Source organism: Ischnura elegans, chromosome 4 (assembly GCF_921293095.1).
Source record: "Ischnura elegans chromosome 4, ioIscEleg1.1, whole genome shotgun sequence".
NCBI lineage: Eukaryota > Metazoa > Arthropoda > Insecta > Odonata > Coenagrionidae > Ischnura > Ischnura elegans.
The window spans coordinates 80,917,342-80,943,511 of NC_060249.1; the positions used below are offsets into that span (position 1 = coordinate 80,917,342).

General features: G+C 39.7%; 1 long non-coding RNA gene across 1 annotated transcript in view; it reads right to left on the reverse strand.

Annotated features, from left to right (window-relative positions):
- Nucleotides 1-6,163: 6,163 nt before the first annotated feature.
- The window catches only part of LOC124157717, a 222,480-nt gene continuing 202,473 nt past the window's right edge, over nt 6,164-26,170 (reverse strand). Inside the window, exon 4 of the long non-coding RNA XR_006864645.1 lies at nt 6,164-6,478. This is a non-coding gene — a long non-coding RNA (uncharacterized LOC124157717). The remainder of the gene's footprint in view (nt 6,479-26,170) is intronic.

Genomic DNA, 26,170 nt, shown 5'->3' on the forward strand with positions numbered 1-26,170 from the left:
GACGACATTTATCACAAGATACGTCATATTTCACTTAAAGATAACGATTTTCTGAGAGTAAAAGTTATCAAAAAACACTGAAGTGTTTTTATGAAAAGCACTTGGCCTTTCGCAATTCGAGTGTCCTCTTTTAAATTTTGAAAATTATTTGCAACCAGTCTCGGTGATAAACCCTATAAACCGCACGATCAACGTCATGTATTGAGAGATAATGCCTTGCGTACGATCCAGATGTCTTTTAAAGCAAACAAGGAAACATGCACATAACGCATGCGATGAGTATAAGCCAGAAGCTGGAAAACTTTTTCAAGTTTTAAATTTTTAAAGATAATTTCCATGCTGAAATTGAATTTGAACGACTTTTTTCTTGTAAAAATGTCCTCATATATTTAGGGGGATATACAAGGACTGCTTTTCAAGTATAAAATAAAGGGTTTGAGCAATATTAAAATTGACTTAGCGACAATTTTAACAAATAGGGTTTTTACTTCTCGACTTGCGTCTGATCAAGTCTTTAACCCATCCTCCACGAAATAGCTTGATGCGTTTGAATAAAATAAAAATTTAGGATATTATACCGACGAAAATGATGCTGGCCTGGACTCAAAACAAAATCCCCATGTCCCTGCTCAATTAGTATACATTTCACTTAATAAGGAATCGGAACACCCTTTGTCGAGAACAAGAATCGGCGAATTAATTTACTGCAATGGAATTTCGTCTTTCCGCTGAACTTCCGAGTGGCTCTAATAAGGAACATCGATGGCAAGTTCGCAGTGATAGCTACAATAAGAAGAGATATCGATTCTGATGCATACAGAAGCTTTGATTTCCACTAATATACTGATTGTTAATCCCTCTTAAAGCGAAAAGGACGAAGATAATGTATTACGTTATTACAATACGACTACGTCTTTCCCTGAATTGGGAATCAGGAGTGATACAATTCAGCCAAAAAGCATCTACAAACGTTTACGAGTTTCCACTTTTAAAAATACCTTACTTCCTTTCTACATGAGTCGTTTTCACTAAAAATTATCTTCCAGCAGCTTTTAACTATATATTTCTTATACCTGCCTTCATATGTATTCCTCACCGACGACTAATTACGTTTTTCCCAGTAGCTGCACGTATTCTATTCAACGTATGAAAATATTTAGCTTTAGTCCAATCGGTAACAATAAAAATGATACATGATAAAATTCTAATAAAGGAATAAAACCATTGATTTGTTTAAAAAAATAGGAGAATAAAAATATCTCACAACCTTACCGAAAAAGGTTTCTGTCAATCAATCAATAAGCATTCTTCATTAAGAGTCTGCTCCAATGGATAAAAAACGTAAATACTTCTTGAAGACGTCCTTGAAAGCCAATCTAAACTGCCTTATCTACGCGATATTTTCAGGATGACATAGCAAAGGTGCTGGTAAAAGTGAGAAATAAAATATTTTTATACCTTATCTTCATCTCCTCAATGATTGAGGGTGGGAGACTTGATCAAATATTTCACGAACAGTTAGGTCAGTGCATACAAATACTTTTCTCTAGAAAAAGTAAACAAGATGAGAATACAGGCAAGTTGATTGAGGAGAAAAATATTTACACTGCAATGCGAGATATAATATATCTGAAAGAAACACAGAGATGGGAATCTGGAGTCAATCAATCGGTGCAATCAGTTTCAGGCTGCTCAAGAGGAGGAAATAAACACTGCTAAGGTTCCCCGTCACCGACTGAGGAGTTTTACACCTATAGATACAGAGTGAATGTTGTATCAAATACTGGATACAAAGAAAAATGCATGAGAATAGAATATAATATGCTAAAAAGGAAGTATAAAAGCGTCAACAAATAATAAGTGTAGAATCGCCACGAGCTCTATTCAAATTACTATGAAGTGGTAAGAGTGAGCGAAAGAGAGAAGGAGAGGAGGAGGAGGGAGGCAGGTGGTTAATGGATTCCTCAGAGAGCAAGAAAGATATGAGGAATGTGGAGAGAGGAAGAAGAAGTCGGGGAGAGTGGGAGCCGGAGGCCGGGGAAAATTGAAAGGATGTAATGTGAAGAGGATCAGCAATAAATAAAGAGCGAAAAAAAGGGCGAAAGACACGTGAAAGGAATGCTTGGAGCGCTCAGAGAGAGAGAGAGAGAGAGAAAAAGAAAAAAAAGAGTGGACGCTTCCTGTGAGCTAATCTAAATAATGCACAAAACTGAAAGCAGCAGGGGATGGGATTACTCTCTCCCGAAGCGAAGGGGATGGGAGGCGGGAAGGGACCCATCGCGCGGGGTATTTGCGAGGATTGCGTGCCCCGGAGATAGAGCGCGCGGAGTCTACCACCAAAGGCGAATGGGAAAACACAAATCACGATCAATTATTATGCAGCGTTAGGAGAGCTTGTAAAGGAAATCTCTTTTTCTCCGATAGGAGAAGATATTTTTAGAACATCATTGAACCACTAGGGGGGCAAAGCAAAAAAATGTGGATAAAGAATGTATGTAGGTACCTACATACTTAGTGAGAACTCACTTCAGATGGGGAAACTTATTTCTGGAGATGTCTCTGAATAGAAATTATCGTTACGCAAGTGATCCCGCATACAAGGTACACCACTGCACAAATTTACCTACTAAATAAAGGAAATGCGTAAGTGGAAAGGATTCTCTGTTTCATGTAAATTGAGCATCACATCCTCCTAAGGCATTTATGGCTGCAAAGAGAAGATTTAAAATAATGGAATGCAGTAATAACCACACTTATTAAACTAGTAATTTCAATAGGATTACGATATGCCGCAGAAAAGAGATGGATTTAAGGGATTGGCAAGGCGGTAGTAATTTTTACTCTGATTAAAAATAAAATTACAAAATTGTCTCCGAGTGACTGGAAACTCCTCTCAAATAGGAGGTATTCCCATGCTTACTCTAATGTAAAACATTGATACGATCAAACAAAACATAAATTATAAGTCATTTACTATCCTAATTCTATTATAGGAAAAAGTACACAAATCAGCACAATGTAAAGAGAAAAAAATTACCATGCGTCATTTAAGTCATTACAAGAAAGAAAATCATGGCTTTTGGCAAATAGTTTAAACAAGTATTACGTTAATCAGCGATTAAATTCCAATTGGACATCTAAATCATCGCCCACATCATTCCTTTAATGCCAATTAATTTTTTCCCCAAGCTTCGATTGGCACTGCTGATTCTTAAGTGTAAAACTTGAATCAAGGCTTACATTTACGACCCTATAAGGGCGGAAAACTACTCATTCCATAAATAATCTAATCAACAGCTTTTGCACCTGCGTTAACTCGCTATGCGGTGCTAAAGCCGCACTCTCAAGATGCTACCCGTGTTTGGTGTGAATTACTCAGAGACCGATGCTTGCGTTGAGCACTTTTCCTCCTCTCGCTGTGATGGAGGCGGGATTGAAAATGAGATTTCGACCCGAGATAGCGCTCAATTGGGTATCGGAAGCGGCCCGCCCTTTTCAACGCGAGGCCCCGGTGGCGACACACAAGAATGGATTTTGAGGAGGTCGAGGAGAGCGGAGCAATGTTGTGAGAGATGTCGGTCCACCCCTCTTTTGAGGATGTGCTTGTGGAAGTGTGGTGTTTGAAACGGTGTGTTGCGGCCAGCACGTGTCAGCCGACTCCTTCCCAAAAGACTTCTCTCCTCCCTCCCATTGTTGCTCGGTCCATTGTGGTCCATTACAGCGAAGCGATCCGCTCGAGCCGGTAACGAATAGACATCCGCCGCCCGTCTTCCGCACACCCCTGGCCTCTCTCCAGCGGCATATCCTTTCAACGACCACCGCATTCGGGGAGAGGAGAAAAGAAAGGAGGGTGACCGAAGATTCTATGGCTCAGAGTCTAAACCTGCGCAGCGAGCAATGAGGCGAGACGTAGGGTGTAATCCGTCCCGAACGCGCGACGGGCTTCGGCAGGAGAGAAAAACTCCAGACAGCGTGGCACGCCTCCGACGGCAATGCTTCAAAGGAGGTTCCGCTACGAATGCGCCATCCACAACAAATAGTTGACAACTGTATGTTTAAAAATCTTTAAAAAGTGCAGGTATGAAATGCGACACACTTTGTAGCCCAACAGCAAAATTAGGAGGCATATCAATCAAAATAGCCAATATTAGCTACATTATATTGGGAAATTAAACCTGAATGTATCCATAAAAATTATCTTATCCGTATTATACAGCCTATTTAAAGGCTACTCTAGTTGATAAGCTAGGACAAATTCCAGTAACTAGTGTAACTACCAGGTGGAAAATGCGATTAATTATCCACATTAAAAAAAAACTCAAAAATTACTATACTGCGGTGCCTAAGTTTTATTATTATTATTATGACATTTATGCCATGGCTAATGGATACCCTGGTGAATTGCACAGTATTGGCCGACGTTAAGCTAAGAATAAAAGAATTCTAATGAACCGTCGGCCAACATGGACCATCTGACCCAATTTAATACCCGAGAAGAAATCATCCATGCCATTCGCTGGAAAAGCCTGAAATCTTTCATAACTTGTAACTTTCTGCTACAAATATTTATCGCAGCCATGTTTTTCTAAAATATATTCATGCTATACAGCAAAATTTAGTTGATGAACACGCGATGTGATGTGCTATTCAATCTGATTCCCCTCACCCCAAAGCCAAGTCCTAGTTACGCCACTGCAGTAGCCCATAAGTATTTCCCACATAGCAAGTAACTTTAAAAAATCTCACACCATTCCACTCAACTTTCCATGGCTTTGAAAACTCCTCGTAATATTCATAGCTAGTTTAAAAATTCAGATTTAGCTCAGACACTGTATAAGATTGTATTCCAGTGAATGTATGTGCAGTGAATGAAGTGTTAACTAAGATGAAGTTGTCAGCTCAGGGTTCCCCTGGGAAGTGTCTTGGATCGCCTTTTTTCCTCTTATACATAAATGGATAGGGTGAAGCTGTCAAGCGCAAGCGTCAGGTATTTTCCGATAACGATCTACTGCATTAGGAAATGTGCCTTCATTAAAATAAATACGCCATCACTAAGGCACTAAAGGTGATCAAGGAACGCTACGACGCGTTACTCAGGCATATTTAAATATGAAAAACATCAAGAAGAGAATTTAAGAAGATAAATCTATCCTCATCATAACTTCTCAATAGATAAGGGCTAATCCGAGCAGAAACCGTTAAAAATCAAGAACAAAAATCATGTGTCAAAACAACTCCAATTCTCTTCAGGGCTGTATGGTAACATGTGGCCAGACACGGGAAGGGTCGATTAGGTTTTTTCACTGTGCTACGGATAAGACAGGCTTTAAAGCTTGTTACCTCTCAAGCTTTAACATAGCAAAAGCAAAACATTCCAATTGGATATACAACCCCATTATTTAGTAAAAGCCTTCAACGTCAGTATCCTAATATTGACGTGCGATGACGTTCGATTGATTAAACACACGCCGAAACGCGGAGTGCACCAAGGATAACTAATGAATATTTATTTATGCAAATTTCACCAATTTTCGCGTCGGATTTTCCTGACTGGTGGAGAAACGTGGAGTACCGAAAATAAATTTATGGATAAGTACGAAGCACATTTTCAACACGAGCAAGTCTACTGCTGCCTTGTTGTATTAGTGGGAACGCATAAAAAATAGTTTCGGCATTAATTCCTTCAATCTCATGCTGAGCTCGTGGAATCAGTGTTTTGAAGCCCAATCACAGGAGTTTTGAAAAAAAACTCAATTTTTCAAGCATAATATGTTTTCCGTATTGAAGGTGGAAGCCAAAACTATTCCTATACATAAAAATAATTGAAATCGGGAGGCCAAGGATTCGCAGAATAATAAACATTTTTTCGTACACAGTCATGAGCGCTCTAAAAGTAAGTTAAAGGTGATAAATAGGCATGAATTTCCTACCATAAACAATCACATACGTAATTACTGGAATAGAGAGGGGGGAAAACCATTGACGAGCAATGCCTTTCTCGGCTCTGGGATGTGAATGGATACCCCGGTAAAGGTGTGGAAATGAATGTGACCCCAGTTTTTCTTTGCCTTTAGATCTCCTTGAGTACATTCTTTCCTCAATTAAAATATTTCCATAGCTGAAGATCCAAGAACAAATGCAATTAACATGTTTCAAATACGACTAAGAGCCAAGGACAATCCGTTGATCGCGAACGTCAGAACAATTGACGTTTCCATGCCAAAATACAATTCTTCTTGTAATGTTTCTGGGAATAATTGTACATAAGCCAAAATAACTTTAGCAACAACATCACGCAGATCATACTGCTTGCCTTGCATATGTAGCGAAGGTGATTAAACACCTGTCTGATGGGAGTACTTGGTTTCATTTCAAATTGGCTCTCGCAGGCAAGTGATTCTAAAAATTCTTCAATGTCAGGATAAGATGAAATTCTTGTCACTAGCGATGGATTGCGTTGAAAATCTTAATGCTGTTACTGAAACAAGAAAGAGCGTAAACACCAATAAGAGGCTTGTCTTTTCTTTCAATGGAATACATTGAAAACCTTTCGCAATCGAATATTAATCGAATCTGCTTGCAAGGCTTTACATTCCGAATAGATCACAATCGTTGGCTTAAGAGCAATTTTTCCATTCATGAAAACTTAAATAACTCCGAATAAATAATTTTTTGATTAAAAAACGCAAAGTACTTTACATTAATACTTATTCTTCACCGAATTATTACCAGATTACGTCATGATAATGTTTTATAGTAAATATTTGCAAAATCCAGAGTAATACTGATGGTTACAGTATTCTCAAAACTGAAAAATATAGTAACCTGGAGCATTAATACATTAGTTAATATAGGAATGAAAAATGAAAATGTATTCTATAGACGTATATTTTATTCAAGGAACGAATCGTAGAAACGTCATTTATTTAGCACTCCCTTCACAATATTTATAAGATGATATATAGGTATATCTCTTCCATGAATATTAAAATCCAATATTCCCCAAATGATATTTAATGAAAAATTAAAATATCTTAATTATGACAATAGTCCGAACTCCAGCCTTATTCCCTTGGACCATATGGGTGTGCGATACCGACGCCACGAATCGCTAAGATACTAGATAGGAAGACAGTAATGACCTTATATCAGAAAAGAACGAGATATGTTTAGAACCTACGCGCAGGAATTTATAATTTACAAATAAGCTGGACTAGATACATTCCCTCCAATAAAATCACCAAGTTGAAAAAAGATTCCTACTGGCGATCCAATTAAATGAGGAAGTTATCTCCTAAAAGATCGCGCGCAAGGCGAGATGAGATTTTTAAAGGGTTAGTTTGCGCGATGCAATGCAGGTCTCGAATCAATCGGGACATATTCTTCCCTGTTTCTCTCCATCCCCACCTCTATGACCGCCCCTTATGACCGATACCAAGGCTCACGGCCGCTGCTCACCTCTCCCATCCTATCAGCCCCATTGAACCTCCTCCCACTCGCTCTGAGATCTCATCCCAAGCCAGGTGAGCTCCATTCCTCCCCATCCCACAGCGTTCGGTCGGAACTACTTAACAACAGACGGATGAGTCCCCCAGGGTGGTCTACATACTCCTCGCGCCATGTACACCTGAGGAATGCGCGGTGGATGGGGAGATAGGAGTGAGTCGGTTGGCAGAGCAGATTCCCTTCGAAAGGATGTCAACAACACTTTGCATACTGTGGGAGAGGCTCGGTGCAATGCGAGTGGGGAAGGGGGTGGGGGTACTTATAGAATCCGAGAGGAGTCCTTAGCGACGAGATGGAAGGATTCTCATGCAAGCCTTTTCTCGCGTTGCTACATCCCTCGGGGGTAGCTTTTTAGGAGTGGAAAAATTCTTGCCATTGAATAGCGCGGTTGCTGTGGGGAATTACGAGCGATAGAGAGGAATTTCACAGGCCACCTTGTGAGTGGAGGCAATTTAAAATTCAACTTCGATTTGCACTCCACTAAAGGCTGGGAATTGACGCAAGCTAATTGATAAATAGTTTAATTAGTGTTCCATGACGACATTGTGCTAATCTGCTCTGTAGCCAGTTATTAACTAACCCGATATTGCTGTGAAATGTTAAAGCATATCCATTGCAGAAAAGAATTCAATCAGGTTTGCAATATGTAATTTATTTGCATCGATTGCAATAAATTGAATCTGAAACAATAAGCAAAACGTGATCCTCACGAATAGTTGGGTATAATGAGTAAGATTAAACATCCAATGCGGTCTTACCTTTTTACATTTAGTCTTCATTTTAATGCTTTCCAATCATTCCAAATTAGCACACAAAATTGAATGATATACCAAAATGAGAAAAGAAATAGCAAAAATGGCTGCAATGGTATCGCAATATTTCACAATGATGAGATTGAATCCACGATGAATCGCGACGGAACAATTTTACCAAAATTGTGCATAGAAAGAGGTGTTCATATTTAAAAAAATCAACATAACTCCTTCCATAAACCGGGACAAAAGAGAGAAAGTTGTATGATATCATTTTCATTTATATTTTTCGTCATAGCATTATACACATTAAAATATGCAGTTTGTTCACTCTGATTAGTTTGTTCCCTGGTTTCGTTTTTTCGGCTATTTCTGCTCACAATGGTCTAAATAGCATTATCGCATAAATATCATCTTATTATTTTGTCCAACAGAGCAGCAAAAGCACTACATTAAGGTCAATTTCAAATACTCTGCCCCATATATATACAGAGACACCACGTACCATTCCATCAAAGTTGACAAAAATGGTTCTAGTGGAGGTGGTATCGACACAGAGTCAAACAATTGCCCATATTTCAACCAGATTGAGGTAATTAATGTAATATTTCACCATTTCTCAATTAAAACGTGCCTAACGATTCGTACTTAGGTCCATCGATATTTCGATTCCTTCACTGCTTACACGCTCAACAATTACCCTCCGAATCAAATCCACTCATCTTGTAGCCTTAGTAGTACTAGATGCGCGGATTTGGTTCGTTGGGCGATTGTTGAGCGTTTTTTGCAGTGGAGGTATCGATTTGAGATGGTGGAGCAGGAAATATCTCTGAAATTAGACCACTTAACTGGTTAATGGCACTGTAGCGAGTCTTGTGATGCTGCTGTTCTGACAGAGCCTTGAGGCTGGTTAAGATGAGTGGAGGCGAGTTATAAAATATCAATTTTTTTACATAGCGGCTAAAAAAAACTATTTTGGATTGTATAATTATATATGGATGTATAATACCCTGAAAATGTCTCTGTAATTATTTTTCTTCTTCGGACTGATTTTTCAGTGCTACTGTAGTTTTAGTACCAAAAGGCCATGTGTCAAATCAAATCTGTAGCAGCACACAATGATTCTATTAGCAATAGCCAATTCTTAGGGGCCTCTGTGAGAACCATTCTTTTTAATACTTTAAACATATCTGCATAGCTTTATTCAACTAAAGCTATGTTCTCAACAAATGTGGCATGCTTGCGTCAATTAGATTATAATAAGTGTTCACAATATTTAAAAACCCTCCCGTTATAACTTACCTCATTCGGTTGCTAAGCCAATTTTAGCGTTAATTATATGCACACAGATGTAATTTTAAATCAATTTAATGCAGGTTACATAGGAAAATTACTGATAGTTATTTTGGGAACGAATTATATGTCGGGAGACAAGAACCTATTCATACCAATCGTCCGGCAGGAAAAACCTGAAACCACGATCAAACGGATTACCCTAAATTATGATTTAATTGAGTACAGCCACCAATCAATTCCTTCCAACATGACGGATTTAAATTATCACCCTTTTAGGCAACTACAGATTTAAAGTAATGGCCATGTAACATTTAAGTGATGTAAATTGCTTGCATAAATCTTCACCTCACAAATGGGATGATTTGATCGATGGTTCCATTGCCAATATCAGATACACAGTACACCCTCCATCAAACGAGAGTCTTTATACACGGTCTTCACTGATTAATCGATGGCACTTTAAGTGATTAAGTGAATTTCTTCAAACAAATTATTTGTCTAGGGCTAAGGCCATCTATCTGATCTTAAAACGTGGTATCCAATTAACCTTTTGCATCCAGGAGCGCGCAATGAACACCTGATTTGCCCCTCGACACTAAGTCTTCGACTGAAACCTGCGTACCTACACCTTTCACTTTTCCGCTGGATTACCATAGTGGTTTTTAACGCCGCATATAAAGAGGAGACGGATGGCATGTATTTGCAAAGTTTAAAAGTAAACAAGTTCACGGTTGCGCACTTGCATATTTCACACGTGTCGGTTAAGCATTCCGTATTAGAATGACGCTAATAGAATTACACTTGGCAGAGACAACTGAAAGGAATGCCGACCTTACCCCGATAGGGAGGATGGGAACAAAAGATACAGCCGGAGAAGAGATACGGAAAGATAGGCGGCTAAGAGGATGAGGGAGGGTTAGTGATTGGATGATACGTGGAGAGGAATACACGGGAATTAAGAGGCAGATAGGAAGAAGCTGTATGGTAATGAGGATTTACATCACACTTGGGAGGGAAAAGAAAGAATTTATCTAGCTGGTTGACAAAAAATAGCGAGTACGCACGCGTCGCGGGTTTGTTAAAGCACCTTACCCGGCGATGGACGTAAAAGGCATTTCATCGCCATACTTCAGAGAATGAAATAAGCTCTCGGGATTCAGTCGGGCGCGAGGGATCTCCGATGCCTTCTAGGGAGATGGAAATCATTGAAATTTTCACGTGCCTGCCTCCTGATTCAACCTGTTTAATGGGGAACATAGAAGTTATTCTGTAGGTCAGACCAGGTATTCTGTAGGTAAAAACTACTTTTGTGAATATCAATGTAAATTGACAACAATATTACTTAATCTGAAACACCAAAGAAGGATTAATTTGTGCCACTAAGAGTTTTGATACGGATAATTCCCAGGATTTCCTTATGGACAAGCTATTACTTAAAATACATGAAAACTGGTTACATAAATCCAAAAAAAAATCGGTGCTAATCAATCAGATACTAACTTTTCCCTAAATTCTATCAGCAAGAAACGCAAATGTCTGTACGGAGTTGCTTCTATATAAGGGTTCACTATCTACATTATAGCATAAAACGTTTTCAGCCGCACCTAAAATAGCTGGACTATAAAATAGCCTACAATTGACCAACCTCATTAAAAAAGTAATTTGTGAATTTCACTCATGAGGTTTCATTGAACAGCAAAATTCCCGTCATTTCCTCATGGTTTAAAAAGTTTTTAACCATGTTAATCAATAAAATAAAACTATTTAAATTCGCACATGACATTATCTCCTGCATTAAAAATTTTCCAATGATTAGCCCTCAAGTAGTCAATTATGTTAAAAGAAATTGACCCCGTGAAAAATCATTACTAAATTTGCTCTTACAGCCCTCGCGTGATATCACATTTTATTTTCACATTAGCGAGCGTATATATAAGTTTACTATCACCAATTTCAACTCATTCCCTGCTTCGTCTCAAGAAACCAATAAGTACAGGATATCGTTCAATATTTTATCAAAACGTGACATATCAGATCTTTAAAAAACAGGCAGTAAATTGAGCCAAGCAGGAATATAAAGGGTTGGATGACGCGTTGTAAAAGTTTACTTAGCGCCACAGACAACATCATTTTTAATGAGCTTCTGACGTAACCCGTAGGAATAAGCACTTATGATACCATTTCCCATGGAGTACTGTCTCTCACTCAGGCTATAACTATCGATTCCCATACCTTCCTCTATTCTCTTTTCCGCATTTATTTCCTCCCTCGAACATCTTTCCCTCTCTCCCCACCTTTCCACTTCCACCGATCCTCTTCAAGTCCCGCGTTCCGCTTGCACCTGTGTACACTGGGAGTGCTCAAAAGACGAGCGGTCAGCCTATCCCACATTCCTGACCAACTCTCCGCTCCACATTTTTTCTTCCATTAGAAAAACTCTGCCCACTGAATGGTTTGTTCTTCTTTTCGGCACGTTTCCTCGAAAAGAATAAACATCGCTCTATTAGCATCATCCCGAACGCTCGTCTGCACACAAAAATGCGTCGGCGTCCTCTTGATTTATTTATTGTCTATCTTGAATGGCTGCTTTTGACGATCGCTTCCGCATTTAATGGTGCATAAATTATTTATTTAAGCAGGCACGCATTTCCAGAAGAAACATATTCATAATCGGCGATACAGTGCGATACTCGGATGAGTACGCGCTATTATAATCGATAGGAGCTCGAGTAGTACTTTCTCTTCTGGTAAACCCATCGGGTGATGTCCTGCCAAAAGACTCGGCAAGCAGCAAACTACAAAAATGCATATAATCTCAATACCTAATGAGATGCACTCGGCTCACTACGAAGAGAATCATGAATTTAGGTTTAAAGCTATGAAAGAATTGTTTAGAAAATAAGAATGTGGACAAGAAAAATTATTTTAGATTAATATTTGAGAATTTTGTCCATTTTTTCGGATTTTTCTCTCTTCTACTTATGACGCGGAATTGATCTCCGCGGATGGTAAATATATGACAGTAATTGATTCTATTAATTGAATAGATTGAGTTTATTGAGAAAAATATTATTAAACATTTATTGTGTACGGATGAGCGCCATCATTTATTATTCGCTGGAATAAAACTATATCTTAATAAATTTTTATGAACGACAACTATAGAGAAACTAATTAATTCATGTAAAGTGGCCCTTCAGGTGGTTGAACTTGCATCATAGCAGAGATAAGCAAGGAAAAAGAAGAAGTAATTAAAAAGGTAAAATTGATAATGAAACACGGGTCCCAAGCTGTTAAAATATATCCAAGCCATCTGGGGACTAAAGATGATAATTAGCGACTTTAAGTATTTTTCGTTAAACTTTTAAAATGAGAAATTCTTCCTTCTATAAATCACTGGCGAACGGCCCAACAACTCACGGCCCACATAGCTCTCAGCTTTCCATACTTTGCAGCAAGTGGAAAAATTCAATTAGCTCCGTCATACCTAGCCATGCGAATTCAAACATATGACCAACAGGTATGATTTTCAAACATGAAAATGTTATCGAAAAGCTCAAACCAACAGCCGTTTGCTTTTGAGCATCCTAGTCTGCCTGATAGATAGTCTTACTTCATCATTATTTCTACGAATACCAACCCAATCTAGCAACATCTGATACAATTTTTTCTCTATCATTTAACTGAAAAATGCCTCACTACCTGTGGTTGGCCTGATCTGGCGGTACTTACTACAAAGAAGGAGAATAATGGTCCTCTCTCACATTTTCCCGCATCAAAGGAGATGCTGAAAGAGCGGTGATTGAGAAGAATTGGAAATGGAATTGGAGCGACGGGGAGGCCGTTCATTGGGCGAGAGAAAGAAAACGATAGAGAAAAAGAGCGAGGAATATAGCCCCACACTTCCATTCTAATCTCAGTCCCTTTGATACCACCTGCAGGAGTCACACGCTCAGAGTGAGCGGCCTGCAGGGAAGGAGATCCCACTAGTCTTTGTCTATTTAGAAGGAATCGGGCACTCGCTCGATGTAATTGACCCCTCGAAAATCCTGTCCGACACCTCCATTCAAGACTGTGGTGCTTCCCTACTCACCCACCCCGCCAATTCAACCACCCCTCTCCCCTCCTTAGTAGTATTACTTTTCATGGAATATTCCGCAACCATTTTATTTATTCTCCATAACTAAGTCAGACGATACTAGATTACAGTGAAAATTTGGCAGAATGAAAAAATATTACCCTATTTCTGTTCTTTTTCACTAAATCGATTAAATGAGAAACACTACCAATCCATCCAATACCTTCCTTGCTCCGAATATGAGAGTATCCATGTGAAGTATTTCCAATTACTATCTCACAATTATAATTCTATCGTGTTTACCATTATGCACTATTTCACCGTCATTAATTAATGAAATTTCGATTTATTCCCTCTTTTGTAGTCACCAAGGAAAGATTCTGTTAATGAGTGCAGGTTGAAATACTATTAAAAGTGGAACAAAAATTAGCTACGCACAAAAAACAAATAAAATGAATTAGAATTCCAGCAAAAGAAATTTTTTTCCAATGCTTTAGTCTCGCATTAATAATTGTCGGAAATGAGAAAATTTCCAATTTTTCCTCCATCGAATATGCTTCATATGCGATGTTGAAGAGATGGTAGGTACCTTTTCATGATCCTTCAAAGCGGTCTAGTCAGTAAGGTTAAACCTGTATTCTATTCTTATACAATTTAGGACAAATATCCGATTATTATCAATTCGAGCGATTAATCAAATAATAAGTCACACATTTACGATATTCATTTATCCCTGCGAAAAATGATGGTATTCTCATGACTGTCCTAATTTCAGGAGACATAATTATCTCAGCAAGGCGTATGGAATCATGGGCAAAATAAAATCAGGCGTACGTTCTTTTACCCAAAATAATGATTTAATTTCATTCTCCGACCTGGTGTTTAAAACGTACATCAGGTTGAGTATGGAAAGACATAGAAACATTCTTCTTTCTGTTCCATCCTTTTATTTCCCTATTTCTTATTTTGAAACATAACATTTTTGACATTGGGAAGCATAATCTGACACGGAATCTTAGTCAAACTGCTGAATTTGCCTACCATTGGAGGAAATAATTTCATGAAACGTATTTTCAATACTGCCTCATAGACTTGATGATTTCATAATCGAGGAAAGTTGTGGGAAAATGAAAGATAACTATAGGTTTTGCTCTTTACTACTATATTAAAGACAGGAAAGGTCATTAGCAGGCATTTATTTACATAGCGGGCATACTTACTCTGAAACTGAAACTCTCATCGTCTTATAGTTTCACCGCATTCTTTAGTCAACGCAGAGTAATCCGAACTTTCGCTTTCACAACATCACGGGGCCATCGCACAAATATTATCCAATAGCACGCTTTGATGCGAGATAAAATAACCCTGAGAAAGGGAGCGAACTCTTTCACCACGCCGGCAAAATCCACGCACCTGCCGAATTTAATAATAATGTGGAGAAAAAAAATTTGAAGATTTTTTTCTCCACGCAGCATGCAACCCTATCCGCTCTTTCTCGAAATTAATTCATTAAAAGCGGATCCCAACAAAAGGCATGGAAGCCGCCGTCTGCAACTCAAAAAGGACGCCTTTCTACCCTGAAGACCGAAATCTTTCGCCCATCTTCAAAGGATTTACCCCCCCCCCCCCTCTTTCCCACCCCAATTCCCGACCCGCCCACCTCTCTCCACCCTCAACCTCCCTTCTGCGCGGATACGCGCTCTCAAACTCCTGAGGCCGTCCCAGCTTCCAAATACACGACGGTTTCATTAATCATCCCATCCTTTTTCATCGTGCCCGCCACCAAAGGAATCTCACTTTGAATGTGCCCTCATCTCCCATACCAGTTCCCTTATTGCCCTCCATCCTCCCCCTCCTCCTCGTGGCCAAACTCAATACTCTGCCCGCTCATTGTCTCCTCCTACCACCGCACCCCCAAAACACACCCTCCTACACCACACCCCTCATCCCCCCGCTCCCAAATGACCCTTCCGTCCTCGCTTAATTCCCTAATATCCCTCCCTCGCCCATCGGCATCCTCCACGCACATCACTCCACATTCTCGCGCACTTCCATTGGCGGGACGAGGAGAAAAAATAATTATCACGGAACAACGCACCGCGCATTGTTCGCTGCTATTATGCTCCTCTCTCTTCCACACTCTCTCACGCAAGTGAAAGAATTCGCTGAGAAATTCGAGTGGGTACAAGATCCACTTAATACCCCGAGAGATGCTGAAAGGGCGTGCCAAAGGACCACATAAAAGCCGAAAAAAGCGGGAAAATGTCGAGGAAAAGTGGGAAAAAATGAAGCAATATTGGTAAAAAAAATCCTTCGCCCAGACGCAAATCTAGAAAAATTAGCCTGTTTTATTGGGATACTATATATTCATGGCATGTTTATCCATGGATTTGATCCTTGGGGTTTACGGCGAGGTTAAGGAATGTGATTTATTGAAAAAATGTTCTTAATTGTTTTCGGAGATAAGTTACTCAACGAGACAGTGAATTGAAATTCTCTTATTTACTACACTGAAATATACTGCGTATCTAAAATCATAAAACTAATTATTTATGCACGGAGAAAATCAACATTTCTCATAAGATTATTCCATAGGAAAGACTTTGGAACTATCTTGTAAAAGTAGTGATAATGCTAAAATTCTAAAATAAATGTATGATTACCCCTATCCAATATCAATGCATATGTCTGCAGATGTTAGTAACACCAAAGAGATTATGAATTCAAATAATTCCATGAGAGGACTTTAAAACAGGGCGAGAACTCACTGACTGACCACAAAATAAGCTTTCATATTAAATCTACCTTCTTACCGGTAATGGTACATTAATGCTTCGGATTTTATTCTCACTGAAATAGTATTTACTTGCCCACACTGTATTTTAGTCCCTCATCCCATCAAATATTTATACCTGCTCATAAAAATTTGACTAGCAAAGGCAACTATTCCATCAGAGAAAAGATCATCTTTGTCAAAAAGTGATGTGGTAAATGACTAAGCTGAAAGCGCCACATACCGAAATTTGGAAGTTGAATAAACAAGAAAAGATGAAACTACAGCGTGAAAAGAGGCTTAAGAGAGGAAAAAAGGTTAAATGGTCAACTAGAAAGGGTATGATTAAAAAGATAATGAGTAAAAAAACAGGTCTAGTCATAGTTGCATTGAATCCCAGCCACTAGCTAGGCTCAGTATCAAATAATCAGTTTCAAAATTTGCAGTTTTCAAACAGGGCCGCAAGCGGGACCCGGCACATAAGATTTCTTCTCATTGAGCAATTAGTGGACAGGTCAACAACCCCGAACTATTAAAACCAGTAAAAAGAGTGAGTCTTCCTTAAAAATAACAGGAAATGCATGAAAGGCCTTATATAAGGTCGACGCGACGCGTGAAGAAAATCAACTGCAGACGTGCGATAGATGGAGCGCTAACGAGACGAGTCATCATTTCGGCTCCATTCAAACGCACAACCCGTTTCGGGAGGAGAAGATCAACAGGATGCGGGTGCGGACAGAGAGATGATTCAGAATGAAGGAATCCGCCCTTAAAGGGGAAACGCGACATCTTCCACAAAAATGGAGCTCGTGTATTTCGAAGATAACGAAACCAGTTGACGAAATCCCGCGTCTGCCTCTACCGATGATACGGCACGCACTGAAAGATGCTGAGGGAGTGCGGTAGGAAGCTTTAAGGAAATAGGGCGAAACTATCATAGTCGTTTACCTTTACTGAAAAGAAAAAAAAAGGGGATTCAAGGTTAACCCTATGCTTGTGAAGAAGACGGTTGCAAGCACATGTTCTCCAACTTGGTTCCAGGAACACGAGCAGAACGAGTAGTTGAACCATGATAAAAAAACTACCTCACGATGAATGTACTGAAAAATGAGAATGTGAAAGAAGTGTAGAGGGCGGAAGTATGTAAGCACCGAGTAACGAAGTCCAGCGGTAGCGTTGAAATGCCATCAGTGAATTAGGATTAGCACTACTTAGAAGTAAAATTAGACTTAGAAGTTTTTAATACTAATTCTCTTCAATCGTAACATTTCTGCCTGACCCTTTAATCTTTTTCCCCTGCCATGCCTCTTTTTTCGGCGTAGTTTCATATTTTTGTGAGTTTATTTTGGCATGCGATGACTCGAGCATTGTCACTTGGCATATCATTTTAGATAAAAAGAAGACCCAAGAAACTTTGGGTAGCAAAAACGGGAGTAATTAAGAGAATCTGGCGACTAGAGGCAGCAGTGCAGGTACAGAAATGATGAAACACTCCGTCTTACATCTGTGCTTATTTTCTCAAATTTTTTTCATGCCATTGCAAAATTCGCTCCAACCTCAAATTAATATTCGTTTTAACATAAAAAATAAAGATATTTATCCGTAAATTGATCGCGAAATAAGTTCATCGATCCATTAGGTAGAGCAGGATATTTTAATATAAGTACAGTGTCATTGAGACAGACCGAATACAAAATATTTCACGACAAATGTACCACCATAGGCTCAATTCTAAGCACTAAAGACGCGTTTACTTAATCGCGTTGAGAAATTTTTGGAAAACCGATTAAAAAGGTATCGAAGTGGCACCAGAAATCGACCTCCTTTAGAATGGAATGGGACTTCCTCTATGTAGTCCCCTTGGTTGTGCCGATGGGTCTACGGTGTACCCTCCTTATGGAAAATAAAGGCCTTCATAATTTTCCGCGACTTTTTCCGCCTAGGATATGCCCGCGGCTTGCGAGTCAGCCACTGCTTTAATAGATCTCCGTCTCCGACAGTCGTCAGCGAGCGTTGAGTCATGGGTTATAACCTTCCTCGAAGATGAGTATAACCTCCTAAGAAACCACCGACCTTATTCATTCTCCTCTACTTACCACGTCTCACTCATTTTTCATTCGTCACCAGTTGGAGGACAGGAAATTATTATGAAATTATGGGCCACAAGGGAAATAGGAAACGATTTCGAAACCCATTATCATACATAACCAATGCGGCGATGTCCTGCGTAAGACCCATATATTGACAGCTCATTTTCCATCTCATTCTTTTGAAAGTGCAACGCTAATTGCATTCGTTTCGGGTGAACAAGCCGTTAAAGTACTTCACTACTGTATCTAAGCGAGAAAATCCGGTTATGAAAATCCAGTAGATAAAATTCTACTTATCTTATAGTCGCCCAAAAAGTATATGGAATCTCCTATAAAATTAATATCCGAATTAAATTTGACCAAAATGATAACTGCCCGCCCTTATATTATGATAAAATTGAACCTCTTACCAATAGCAAATCGAAATACGGCCAAAATGTACGGTTTCCAATACATTGATAATATATAAACGTATCTTAAGTAGGCATTTTTCCCTGCCAAGCACAGTAAGTGAGAAGCCTAGCTTTTCGTTCTCCTTAAACAGCTACAAACCTTTCGTTCTCCTTAAAAAGAAAATGTGCTCTCGCGACATTACTGATCCAACATTTCCCGATCAAATAAATCAATAAAACTTTATTGTGAGAGCCTTTTACAGGGGGAGTTACAGAGGAGATTGAAAGAGCTCCAGGTGCTACTTACTTCGGGATGCAACTGCAGTGTTATGTCACGCAAGAGAGTGAGGTCTCACAATTTTGAAATCGGAGCATTTTAAATAACAGCTATAATTATTTATGCACTGGTATGTAACAACCAGACATCACAGCTCCTCGCAATGTAAACACATACCCAGGATTGACTTCTTCAAGACTATTTGCCGCTATTATAAATGAATGTTTTGCTAAGTAATCCATTTTGGACTATCAAAATACCTAAGTTAAGCCCTTAGCATTTTCGAATTGTCATTGCTTGACTAGAACTTTCATCCCGACATGAAGCACCAGTTTAGAGCAAGTGATATAAAAATTTACCTAAAGACTATCAACTCTCTCAAGCTGAGAAACCCGATTTTACAACAGAAAATAATACAGAGAGTAAGGAAAAGAAACACGAGAATAAAATCGAACTCGCTACTCCCCCGATGAAAGAAGAAATGTTAGACATCGTCATCAATTACGTAGCATACCTTTTTATGTCATGAAAAGTACCAGTACCCGCACTCATAGCACTGGAAAATACAATGAAGAAATCATTTCTTAACAACTTAGAAGTCCGATGAAATGGACAGTGATAAAAATCAAGGGATAACTGACGTTTAGCAGACCGTCAATATCCATAGCAGTCGCCTAATATATTCTGGACTCAACTGGACAAAAGATGGGAGGCAGACATGCAGCCACAGTGCCACCCTTGCCCCCACATAAAATAATAAGCAATGGGCCTTGATATCCATTTCAATATCTTTTGCAAAGGTGCGCGTAATTCACGAGGATAGGAGAGCGGTAATGGCAATTGTGCATTCGCGAATAAATCCACGAGTGCTTTTCGCTCGGCCTTGTCTTCTGATGCCGCTTCTCGGCTCTCGTATCCTGCTTGTGTGGCCCGCGCCGCCAGAGGTCAGGTCACCCTACCCCTCTGCTTTGCCCCCGTATTTCACCCAGGACCATCGCCTCCCACGGAACGACTCCGCATGAAAGAGAACCAACCACCAACGGAGTCGCGATTGTCTAGCCTCCCCATTCGAGTTTTACATGACAATGGCAGCGAGCACGAAGAAAGACAGTAAGTTACGAGCCTCCGCATTCCTTTATCTGCTTTCGCGCGCGCACGGGGGCTGGCTCCTTACGGGGGAGGACCTGCTCTCTTCGATCATCGGGAGGCAAGAACGGCGGTCGAGCATGAGCACACCGCTCGCCACTCATTTCTCGTGCCATTACTAGACGCTCCCGGAACAGGGATGAACAAAAATAATGGTATTCAACTGTAACTAGCACTATATTTGTTCTTAAGAGGACACATTCCTCCTGCTCGATCGGTAGCAATTATTTCCTAGGCATCCTACTCACAAAAACTTAACGATACGGTAGTAGAGTAGACCCGTTTCTACACACATGCTCCCATGAGCAAAGTTTAGAATTTTATGTTTGAGGCCAGGAATCATGCCGGGGTTTAGGGGGTATGGAATAACCGTCAGTGACATGGAGCGTCCCCGAGTCCCTCCATTGGCAAATGTGTTTGATTAACCTTTGAAAACAGCATATTAAGAGGTTTAAACTCTTTATATATATGCTTTCTTGTATTTGAATGCACAGGTATGTTTTTCCCATTTCAGTTGTGGGGGCCAGGCTATTAAACACCCCAAAACTCCACCCATGCCCGTTCCTCAGCAACCAATTAAACTTCATAAAAATAATAAACTCCTGGTCACACGGAACATAAACCCATCGTAATTTATATCGAAATGCATAAGAGATTTTGAATAGAACTGAAGAATATGTTATCTGAAGTATCAATAATAATGTACTTCAGCAAAAAATTCGAAAGTAATTATCCCTCTTAAAGTTGTAAATATTTTATAAAATAAGCTATGAGGAATAAGTTCTATACCCTAATATGAATCTATGTAGCCCTGAAGATGGAATTCATTAAATTCCGAAACGAATATAAAGAATAAATTTTTAACCCATTTTAACTCCGCGTAATTTTTTTGGAAAACCAAGCTTGAAGATTTGTCAAATAGAAAATGTGTTCATTTTTAGGTCAATCACAATCATCATGGCAGCTTTATATTTTACCGTTTAATTTTTCAACATAAAATGACCATTAGTACATATCTATCTTTTATACACCTTAGAATTCACAGTACACACATTTTTAAATGATTTTTCTTCATGCTGCTCAGAAGCAATAATGGGTTGAAAAGGATTAGTCACCCAAACTGGCGACATAAACTCGATATTTTAAATAGATATATAAATTTATAGGACGAGAAGGAAGATAAAATATTGGTATGAAATAAAAATATATCCGATTTTGGAATAATGGGTGGAGAATAAGAGGATGACATGAATAATCTTTGATCACTATTTTTTCAACATAACAAGCGGACTAGAATGTATCAATATCGCGCGTTGATACTCAACGGTAAATTACTGAAACATATTTAGTACCGCCTATGAAGGACGGAGTCCTCCTACCTCCCACTCATACATTTAGCTATTCTGAAGCCTATATACTTCCTACTCGTTACCAGAGAATTTCTAACTTCAGTCCTTTTTTAACCCATGTTTTTCACCACCATACGCCACGTATGACTTAAATTACCCTTTTATTTTACTTCCTCGCACTGAGAGCTTGGCCATATCACATTCAGTGCACTCCTACACTATTTGCCGGTCCGCTAGGTTCACATTTGTCTCAATAGCAAATTCAACTGTCCAGCGTGGGAGGCTCCATATATTCTAGCGGAGAAAATTTAAATTTTAAAATAGACTACGAGAGAGGGAAACGGAGAAAGTTACAATGCATTCTTGCTGTTCTCTGCCTACTTACGTTTGACTATACTTTCGAGGAGAACAAAAGATTGCACTTCAGGAAAAGTCTTCTACAAAAGAGAAAGGGTATTTCGTCTGATAAAGAAGTGCCCTTTTACTATTGAGAGTGTAGGGAAAAAGCAAGTTTTATTTTATAGTACATGGCTGCTGAACGCAGGGTCCTAGGTTCAAATCCTGGGTTAAGCCGTCGGATACCCCAAATGAAACTTTGGAGGGCGAGGAAGCCCCTTGAAAGGAACTGGCTCCTGCGTAACATTAATGTGTGATATCACCCACTTTTGGCTTATTTTGGGGTGAACCCTACCCTTACCTTCACAAAACCAATCTCAGGGTTCAATCGCTGACAGATTCTTTTAGTGCCATAAAACTCTTCCTCATAGAAAATTAGCATATTTTCATTTTGCGATGGACCACAGTCTGATTTTCGACCATGGAGTTTAACAATATATTCACAACAAAACCTAAATAAATATATAATTCTTAGTCAGTATCTTATAAAGCTAAGAAATTTCACTCATCAATGGGATACGCAATAGGTTGTATGATGCTATTTCTCGTAAAAAAAGAAGCATAATACTGACTCTAAATAGCTCAAAATACATTAATCAATTGAGCACACACCACGAAACGATTGCTAAAAAGCTCAACTCCTTAAAAATCTGAAAAATAATTGCGGAATATGGAACAGAACTAAAGTTTTATCACTTGAAAAGCAAATGCTCGCATAATGTGAATAACTCCATTGTGTGCTAAAACAGATAGTGCCTTCAATAACTCCATCTCGTAGGAGCTACCAGTCTCTACCAAGAAAAGAATAGTTTCGAGGAACCTTGAAAAATATGAACACATCAGTAAAGCAATTAGAGAACCCATTAACAAAACTGGATCATAGTCTAATTTGGAAAGCATTTTGGCCGCACCATCACTAGCCTTGTCTCTATGGCCAAAACTCATTCACCAAGGGTTTGGGCTACAGCAAACATCCTAAATAAATATACAATCTTTTAAATACTGCCTTGGCCTAACGAAACACGGCGGGTAGCCAGCCGATGTTGAAAATGCAGACTACAAAATACGGAGATGTTACTGAAGACTCTCATCTTTTGCGATTATGAATTACCAGTAGTTAACGTTTTATTTAGATTATGTACTCTTAAGTTGTATACCATTAATATTTTCTTTATTGAATTTCATCCAATCTCTTAAGTAGTGCTGATTTATTTTTTAACATCAAAAGAATGCAGTTGCAAAATGTCATCTCACGACAGGATTGGCGGACTAGCCTAACTTGCAAGGCTTGCCAAGTAGAACTACATACTACACATCAACACATACACATTCGGAGATGAAAAGGTACAGTAATGTAGCCCAATTTGTACCGTTTCCTTTGATTTAATCAGAAGCATTGAAGATATGACGAGCTTTTCCTAAAAATTGAAAACTGTTGCAAACTAACTCGGGTCATCCCTACCACAACATCATCTAGCAACTTCGGATTGTGCGCTTTGTGAAAACTCTTGTCTATGCACGTGGAAAAACCATTCTCGACACGCTGTCGGATGGGCAAAGAATTCCGTTGGTGTCCTATCGCGAGGGGGCGAGGTGAAGGATGAGATGCAGGGAGAGTGGCGGAGACAAAAGGAATTCGTCGAAAAGCGCGCGCGTGCACGCACACACATGCATGCCGACGCTTCTTAAACTGCGCATCCTTTTGTTGGCGGACAAAATACGAGGACGTGACACGTGAAAACAATGCGGTTTATCGCAGGCAAATGTTAGTGGAGGTGAGAGAGAGAGAGGGGGGCTGCGTGGACGCGAAGCCGTGTTGGTGCTGTCGGTGTTGGTGGCACGTTGAGGCAGCGGGCTCGAAAACTCCCTCACGCTGTGTGACAACACCAAAAGGGCAGAGTAAACTCCACCCACCCCATTTCCCTTTACACTACCAACCCCCACCCTCCCCTTTCTTTCGCGCGCCCTCACAACCACCCCCACACACAACAACTCTCCTTCCTCTTCTCTCCACTCCCATATTATTCCTCCCTCCCTCCTCTAACCCCGGTTTGCCGCCGCCGCCGTCCGAAGCTCCACTGTTTTACATGAATTAGCTCAGAGCACAAAAGGGTAGGTGGACCAAAAGGACTAGGCTCCCATTCCACAAGCTCCCTCATTCTCCACAGAATGAACCGTAAATGACTTCTGCAATCCTCCACCCCATTCCCCATCCGTCCACATCTCCTTCACTATCCTCTGCATACACACAAGCGCACTCACGTTAACCGTCCCACCTCCATCGTTGCCCTAACGCACAGCCTCCTCCCACTCCTTCAAACTCTTCCCTTTTTTCCTTCCGAAAACCCCTTCCCCCCCGAATTCTTGCTCCAACTCCTTTCGCTCCGCCAACAATGCTTTAATTCTCGCCGCCTCCTAGTCTTTTACATCCCTCCGCTGCGTCATTCACCGCCTCCTCCTCCCCGTCACCCCCGGCTGGACCCGCCCTGGCGGCCGTTATTTCGGTGGTCTAGTTAAAGCAGTGTCTTAACAAGAATCAAAGGTGCCGTGTGAAACAGGCTTCCAACACAGTTTTGTGCCTTGTGTGTGAGGAAAATATTACTCGGAGGCGAGGGTTCTGTGGATCCTCGTTAATGCCCAGTCGGTAACTATTAAGTGAAATCCACCGTCTGAGGAAGGAGTCAGCGGAATGGATGGCTTTTAAGGAGCAAACAGCCGCGGTATGCCTTATTATTTGTTTGGTAGGTACCGCTCAGAATGGATGCAGTAAAATAATTTCTCACGACGAAAATGATTTGAAATTTTTCTTCAAACTATGAATTATAATAATACATATAGCTTGGACGTTAATGTTTACGATAAATTTAGAAATCTTGGAAATCGGGTAACAATTAAGAGGAGAAAAATGCAAAATCAAAAATATCATGTGTCTAATATTTGCTACTGTTCGATATGTACGTATCAAAAATTTACTTTAGCCTAACCCGTAGACCCTGGAATGAAAACTCGTGATCTGTCCAATTTAACTGTCACCTTAATGAAAATCGCTCAAAATACTTAAGTCAAACAAAAGAAGGAAATTTGAGAGCAAATTTAATGCTGATGGCCATATTTTATTCATTTCCAGCCAAAAGCATAGGATGCGAGAAATAAAAGTGATAGCTCTGCGATTAAAATACTTAAAAACACTGCCAATTGCCTGATAGTTGTCAATATATAGGCAGCTCAATATTGAAGTGCTCAGAATGCTTTGACAAAAAGGAACGTAAAGAGTTACAGACGTCACCTGCACTTCCTGTAAAATCACTGCGAGCACAGTGCACCCTTAGCTCGCCCCCCTAGCTTAGATTTTAATGACGTCGCGAGACTTTCCATGGGATTAAAACTTTCCGTCTTTATAGTTAAATTTGAATCTTATTTACCAAATTCTTACATATGTCAAATTAAAGAATGAAATTACAGTATATGAAAAAATATCAAAATAGCCTATCCATGCATTCACCTCATGAATTCCACATATTCAATTCCAGAGTTTTTAGTCCAGAAAATCATTATCGATAAATTAATTTCTGAAGATATAAAGGAGCTCATAAACTACACGTAAAACCAGCTGTTACTATCTTCATCTATAATTCTGGTACTCCCAAAACATATCCAAACCACAATTTTACCCATCGGAAGAAGAAACCAAGAATCTAAATTGTTCTTAGAGGTTAAGATAGGTTTACATGGTCGTCAATATTACTCACTATTCACGCCTGCCGCCTTCCCCAGTTTGCTACGTCGACTGCGCGGTGGCTCGGTAGGAAGATAAATAACAACCGCAAGGTATATTGGAAATCGCTAAATAAGCTCAGAGAGTATATTATTCAAGTCAAGCATATTAGACTAACTCTTTAATTTTATCAAAAAAGTAAACAACTTAACGTCAACCAGGAGTATTAACGCATTTTACCCATCTACCACCTGATTGTACTACATGTTAACTTACCACCGTCTGACCGCGGATTCTTAAGTCCGGAAAATTAGAACATTTATCACGCCGCGGCCTCTCATTCAACTGTGCTTCACCCTACTCCTTCCTCTTTCCCGCCCACCTCCTCCCCTAGCTCTCC